Genomic DNA, 6,905 nt, shown 5'->3' on the forward strand with positions numbered 1-6,905 from the left:
TGAATAAAAGATGGCTGAATGGCAGGACAGATACGAGAAGTGATGAAGCACATGAGGACAAATGTTTTGACCGGCATGGAAGGAGCATCTGTTGCAAGCAGGGTAGAATAGTCAGACATTCATAACATGACTGAAGAGAGTTCTTAGCAGAATAGATGAAATGGAAGCATTTGCAGTTGTACACCTTTCAGGAGTTGGGAAGAGTTCAAATTCCAATGATGCAAATGCCCATTTATTTAGTTAGTTATTTTGCACACTTAAGACAAGGATAATGACTTTAGTAACCCCCTCCTCTGATGTTCTCAATCTAAAACAGAGAAGGGAGAGGATTTTGTGAGCTTTGTAATCCTGAGTATGCTGCCACTCTCTTAGTAAGCTCACTACCCTTTTCCAACCACAACAAAAAGTGCTGAATTTAATGGGGATCTGAACTAACATTTCTCCTTTCTTTCAGCAATTTCTCAACGACTAGAGAAAGACTTCTTTAAGTGAGACCAGTGCTGCATGTATGTTTGCAACAAGTAACACCAAGAAAAGGTAGGGAATCTTCAAGTGAAAATAACTTTTCAATTCGATATTCATTTATGTTGCAAGTTTTAGTTTGGTGTTCAAACTTGTCAGGAAAAGGAGTAGGCCGGCATTGCAATCCCAAATCATTGTTCTTTTGGCTTCTTAGGGGATTTGAGGTACACTGGGGTCCTAATAGTCTCATACCCTAAAGCAGGATGAGGTAGGGAGACAATTGAGCGGCATAAAATGGTAGAAGAGCATAAGACAAGAGGAAGGAATGTTGGATCCCTTCCCTGTCACTGATGAGAAGTCGTCATTCAATTGAATCCTGCCAGACGACACGTGTTTTACTTACAGAAAACTCTACTGGTAGAAGTAATTATTACTGGAAAACAGAGAAAGATATGTGTATGAAGAAGAGAGGATGGAGAGTTTATGAGGGGAGAAAGGTTCATTATATATATGTATATGTGTATGTATGTATGTATATTTTATATATATATATATAAATATAATATATATATATATATACATACTATATATATATATATATATATATATATATATATATGTATTTCCCATTAGTCCTTTGCTGGCTTTCTGATATTGTCATTTAAGTACTTTATCAACTGGGGTGACTAAAAAATAAAGCAACAATTCCATCTTTCTTACAGGTCTGAAGTTGCCCTTTTCAGGTTAGACACCGAAGACAAGGCCAAAAATCTAGCTATTTAAAACACATACCTTTACAATATCATAGTCTTAGAGCTGGAAGGGACATTACACGTCATTTAGCCTAAACTTCTCGTTTTATAGAAAAGGAAACTGAGGCCCAGAGAAGTTAAGTGACTTGCCAAATATCACATAAGTAGGAGAACAAAGATTTGAACGCACGTGGACTCCAAACCCAGTGCTCTTTCCCCTATATCATACTGCAGAAGGGAGGGTAGAGACAATAATTGTCACCTAACAGCATCAACTCATTAACATAATTTGGGTTAATTTGTTAATAGATTTAATTATCATCTTAGAAAGAAGGGATAGGGGTCCTGAAGAAGTGGAATGTAAGGCAAATAGGTTTTTTGATGGGTGGTGGTGGAAAGGAGAGCACGATGAGTAGGTGATCACTGGGCAGAGGTGCAGCATGGGGTCGCTGGTTGCTTGGAAAGGATACAGACAAAAGGCAAGTCTCACAGAGGACAACATGTCTACTTCATGGTTATATTAAGGATAAACTTGTTGGGAGGCATAAGGAGATGAATATATATCTTGGGGGCGTTATCAGTAAATAGGCATTTCTAATCTGTTTTTTCAGAAAGTAGTACTAGAAATACAAGCCATAGTATAAAATGCTCCTGAAATAAAATCCAATTTCATTACGGAAACATTATAGCTGGCCAGAGTTATTAGTTTGCCAACTCCCTACATCCTGAAAACAATTAGGAATCCTATGAGACCTACCTGAATAATTTTGGGGGCCACACTTAATTTTGACCTGAAACTTCTATAGTGGAAAGCAGGTGAGACAAATACATTTCTGGAGTAGTATAGCCAAAGCAATTTAGACAGTATAAGAAGATGAGGAACTATGGGGGAATAAATTAATCTAGGGAGTGGTATTGGCAGAATTAATTCCTTAATAAGTCCTAGAGAAGTGTAGAACTTCTGGTGGAGGTAATGGAGAGATTAAGGCTTCTTCGCCTTCTTGATTTTCCTTGATTGGGAGCTCCCTGGAACCAAATCCACATCAAGGGGTATGGTTGTTCTGTTCATTACTCTAGGTTGAGCCCATTTCTACTCACCATCATGGAACTAGGTTGGGGTTTCCTAAAAGTGCTTCTTCTTTTTACATATTTGTGTCACTCTTTAGGGATTTTTCCAGTGACCAGAACTGCCACTGGGAACACTGTATTTTCTTTTATTTTAAATGGTAAGCTACCCATGTTCCCTTGGAGAGGCCAAAATTTTCAGTCAGCAGAATTTGTATCAATAAGGAGCTTCTATTCTCTCATTCCCCTCTGTCTTTTCCTGTGAATCTGCAGAGACATTTCATAAACAAGATTACCACCTAGTATATAATATGCTTTGTATTGAGTTGTTGTATCTTGGAGGTTCCATTTTTGTGTTGATATTATCTGTAAAGAACTACCTTATCTTGATAGAATACTGATTGGCGAAACTTGAAAGACGAAGTTGAATTACCTCAGGAGATATCAATCCTAATCAAAACTTTTCATGGAGCAGGAACTCTGTAAAGACCTATGAGGTTTAAAGTGTCTCGTAATCTAAGATGGGAGCTAATACTAATGCTGTTTTTATAGAATTTGAGTAACACATATGTCTCTTTTGGTTCCCAAATAGATCAATGATACACCTCCTGGTGGTGAAGAGAGAAGGAGGGGATAGATGTGGAAATGTTTTGAAAAAAGATGAAAGGCAACCTGTAACTGCAGAGTACTAGGTGTCATTTTTTAAAAATAGAGAAGTTAGAACACAGGATCATAGATCTTTATCTGAAAGGACTAGCCTTCCATCTAGGTCAACTCTCTCATTTTACAGCTAAAGAAACTTTCACCACATACTCTAATATAACCAGGACAAACATTTACAATCCTCATTAACATAGCATATATTAGTTTATCAAATTAATCAGTTACTATGCTAGGATACACTGAGCAGGACCCTGAGGGGATGATAATTGATATTCATAATAATGACTCCCAGGGTACTCTAAGACCTGAGGCAGAGGAAGACCTCCCAAAGGGCATAAACGACCCCTTAACTTTGCATTCAGCTTTGTTCCTTACTTCCAACCAATCTAGACTGAATTTACAAAGAATGATTGAATTTGTTAAAACTTTGGACATAGAGAAATCATTCCTGTCCTAGCAAATCATCTCTTGGGCTGAATTTGTGACTTTTTCCCAGCGTGTTTAAATGTAATATGAAAATAGCCAGAGAGAACTACTGAAATGTATTTAAATGGTTAGGAAGGGTAGAAAGTATGCTTTCATTATTATCACTGTCATCCTCATTATAATTGTCGACAACAGCAACAAACACTTTTTGAGTTCCTGCTATGTCCAAGACCCCATGTTAGGCACAAGGGAAGATGCATGATCCCTATCTGCTTGGTGCTTATAATACAGTGGGAGAGCCAGAAGATATGTCTGCACCGGTAAATAACAGAAATGTAGCATACACTACATGCCAAGTGAGCCGTGTAGACCCAGGAAACCAGAGGATAAGAAAAAGAAAACCACAGTAGATAGAGCATTTTTCCAGAAGAGAGGTTAGACATGTTGACTTAGTAGAGATGGTTAGAAATTAATAGTGTTTGGAAATGATTCAGAATGAAGTCAAAGAGATGGGGAAAGAAGAAGAGGGTGAGAATAAGAAAGTTTAAAGGTAGCTAAAAGTTTGAGTCTCCTTGCTGTTTTAGGCCTTTTGTTGGGTTTTCCCTGCTTTGGGGTCTGGATGGTAAGGTGTATGTCATATGCAGCGGCATATCATGTTTTAAAAATAAACACTATCAATTTTTGGATAAATGAGGAAAGGCTGGAGTTTTCTCATTTGATTGATTGATGGAGGGAAAGTAATATAACTAAGTACTGATTAGTGCAGATAATGAATACTATGAAATGATCATATTATTTGAATTCTAACAGTATTTCCATTGGGCTGGAATCAATTACTGTATTTTATATAATTATAGCTTCAAATAGCGTGAATGTGAATATATGCAATCACTTCATGAGATTTGTTATTTGCACTAATTTGGACCTAGCTATAATGAGGAATTTTTAAAGATGCTGAGAGTTCATCTTTTCTCTTCTTGGTGGTTTTAGTTTAAGAAAACATTTGTTCTCCTATTTTTAAAAAAACATGTTCTGGCTTCAATTCATATTTCTAAGATGCTGGGAAAGCTAGAGAGCACCATAAATTATTATCTCATGAAGATGGAGAGGGAGATAACGTAAATGTATTTATCCAGAGGTAATAAAAGGAGTATCCCCAAACCCCAGGCTTAAACAGAAGGAAGGGACAAGACCAGGAATATTCTGGAACTAGCTCATTATGACTCAAGAAAGTCACTTGTTAAATTTTCACTGTGAAGGAAATTAGCAAATGCTACAAGTTCGGGTTTGATTTACTGTTTTGTTGATTGTCTAGATTTAAGAAAGTAGTAGAGAAAATGTTAATAATTCAGATTAAACTTTAAAGTGTGTCATGTGTACATTTTATTTTCCCTTTGGAGAGGCAATTATTAAATATTTACCAGCATAAAACTAACTGGGGCATTGTGTTCCATGGGATCTCTCAGTACTGTAAAATTGTACCTGAAATATTTTTGTAATAATATAAATCATTCTCTCCATAATTCATTGAAGTCAAGATAAACCAGAAAAGTTTGATCCTGAAACCAAAATCTCCATTTTAACCAATCACAATGAAAGTTTTGTCAGAGAGACTGACTTTAGGAAGATGCGCTCTCTCTCTCTCTCTCTCTCTCTCTCTCTCTCTCTCTCTCTCTCTCTCTCTCTTTTTCTTTCTCTCTCTTCTATCAATCTATCTCTCTCAGAACCACTGGATACCTATTGTTTTGTCTGCACAAACATTTACCATTGGTATAAAAATTTGGAAACTCTTTTGAGAAGGACTCAGTGGTTTGAGACCAAAGACCGAAATCATAAAATCATTTATTTAGACATGAATGAATGTATCTTTCTACAGGAAAAGTGTATATCGTGTTACTCATTGGATAACTACTTCTTGTCTTTGACAGTATGTTAGGGCTTCCTAAGTTCTGTTTTCTCAAGAAGTCACTGATTAAATAATCAAGGTCAAAATTTAGGTTAAGTCACCTCTGGAAAATATACTTTAAAGTAAGTAAGCTATTGTCCTTCATATGGCCTAAAAGAAGCAAATTTTTAAAAGTTGCATTTAGGGGCAGCTAGGTGGTGCAGTGGATAGACACTTACTAGCTGTGTGACCCTGGGCAAGTCACTTAACCCCATTGCCCAACCAAAAACAAAACAAAACAACAACAACAACAACAACAAAAGTTGCATTCGTGCACTTAGTTCTTACTCTGGTTGTATAGCTTTAAACATTCTTGAGATGATGAGGAAAAAAATTTCTACTTTATTCTCAGTGCCTTGATCTGATGCTTCTTATGGCCCTATGTTCACCACATAACACCATGTCACCAGTATACATGCATACATGCATACATATTTATATACATTTTTATATATACATGTTACATTTATATGTGTGCATGTTTATATGTATGTCATAAACACACATTTATGCTATTAGTATAAAGTTTCAAAAACTCTCTTGAGTTTTTGAGCCCATTTAAATTTTCTTCAAAAGTCTCCTTCTTGATATTTCAAATCACGTTTTGTGGAAAGTCGAGAGATATATTTTAGACAGTTTTGGCTACCTTCCCTCTTACCAATATTTCTTGACTAACGTTTCTCTACAAAACACAAAGGGACAAATTCTGTTTGGGTTGGATCCTTGGAAGTAACTTGATTAAATTTCACCAGGAATAGTCAGGCTTGTTTTGATCATTTTCACCGACTAGGTCAAACTAAGATCAGAATTTTGACAAAGAAACTTATTTTTCTGTAATTGGTATTGCATGAAAGATGACACATGCCCAATGATTAGGTATGAAAAACAAAACACACCTGTCATGTACAACACATTTAAAAGGAAATGGTGACACAAAGGAGAATGTTCCCTGAAGAATCTTCCATTTAAAAAGATGGGTGCTACTTGGCTGAAAACTGTTAAACATTGTCAGTAATGAAGCTTTTTTTTTTTTTAGTTGATGGGTATCATTGAAATTTTGCCATTAGAGGTCAAAAGGAAACAGTATGATTTAGGCAATGAGTGACAGATGTGAGCTAAGCTTGAATGGGCTGCCCGTGAGTCACAGATGAGAAACTGCTATCTCTCATTTCAAGGAGGCAAAATAACTCTTATATTTTCAGAAAACAATGCAATTATGTAATCTGAAACATTTATATCACTGAAATGCCCCAAAGGCTAAAATGATTGGAAGTACAAGTACGATCATTTCCAATATCTCATGGGGAGATAATTTCTTTGTCATTGAATAATATGGACAAATGGAATTGCACTTACTATTCTTTCCTAGTAGGGGAAAAAAGAGTACATGAAACTCACAGAAGTGGGTTTCCTTATTTACCACATAAATGAGTAACCACATTAAAACTCAAACATTCATTTTGAAAACAGGAACCTAAACTGTTATATTCTTATTCACACATCAATCCCACAGAAAACAAATGTGGCAGCATTGTTTTAATTGCAAGCAAATTTAAGTGTGAAACATTTTTTTTTGGGGGGGGGAATGTATG

General features: G+C 36.0%; 1 protein-coding gene across 4 annotated transcripts in view; it reads right to left on the reverse strand.

The window, feature by feature from the left end:
* Positions 1 to 6,905, reverse strand: part of NTNG1 (netrin G1) — a 443,795-nt gene that overhangs the window by 69,000 nt on the left and 367,890 nt on the right. The gene's annotated exons all lie outside the window — the stretch shown is intronic.

The sequence above is a fragment of the Phascolarctos cinereus genome, unplaced genomic scaffold (genome assembly GCF_003287225.1).
Source record: "Phascolarctos cinereus isolate Bilbo 61053 unplaced genomic scaffold, phaCin_HiC Scaffold_5;HRSCAF=322, whole genome shotgun sequence".
Classification (NCBI taxonomy): domain Eukaryota; kingdom Metazoa; phylum Chordata; class Mammalia; order Diprotodontia; family Phascolarctidae; genus Phascolarctos; species Phascolarctos cinereus.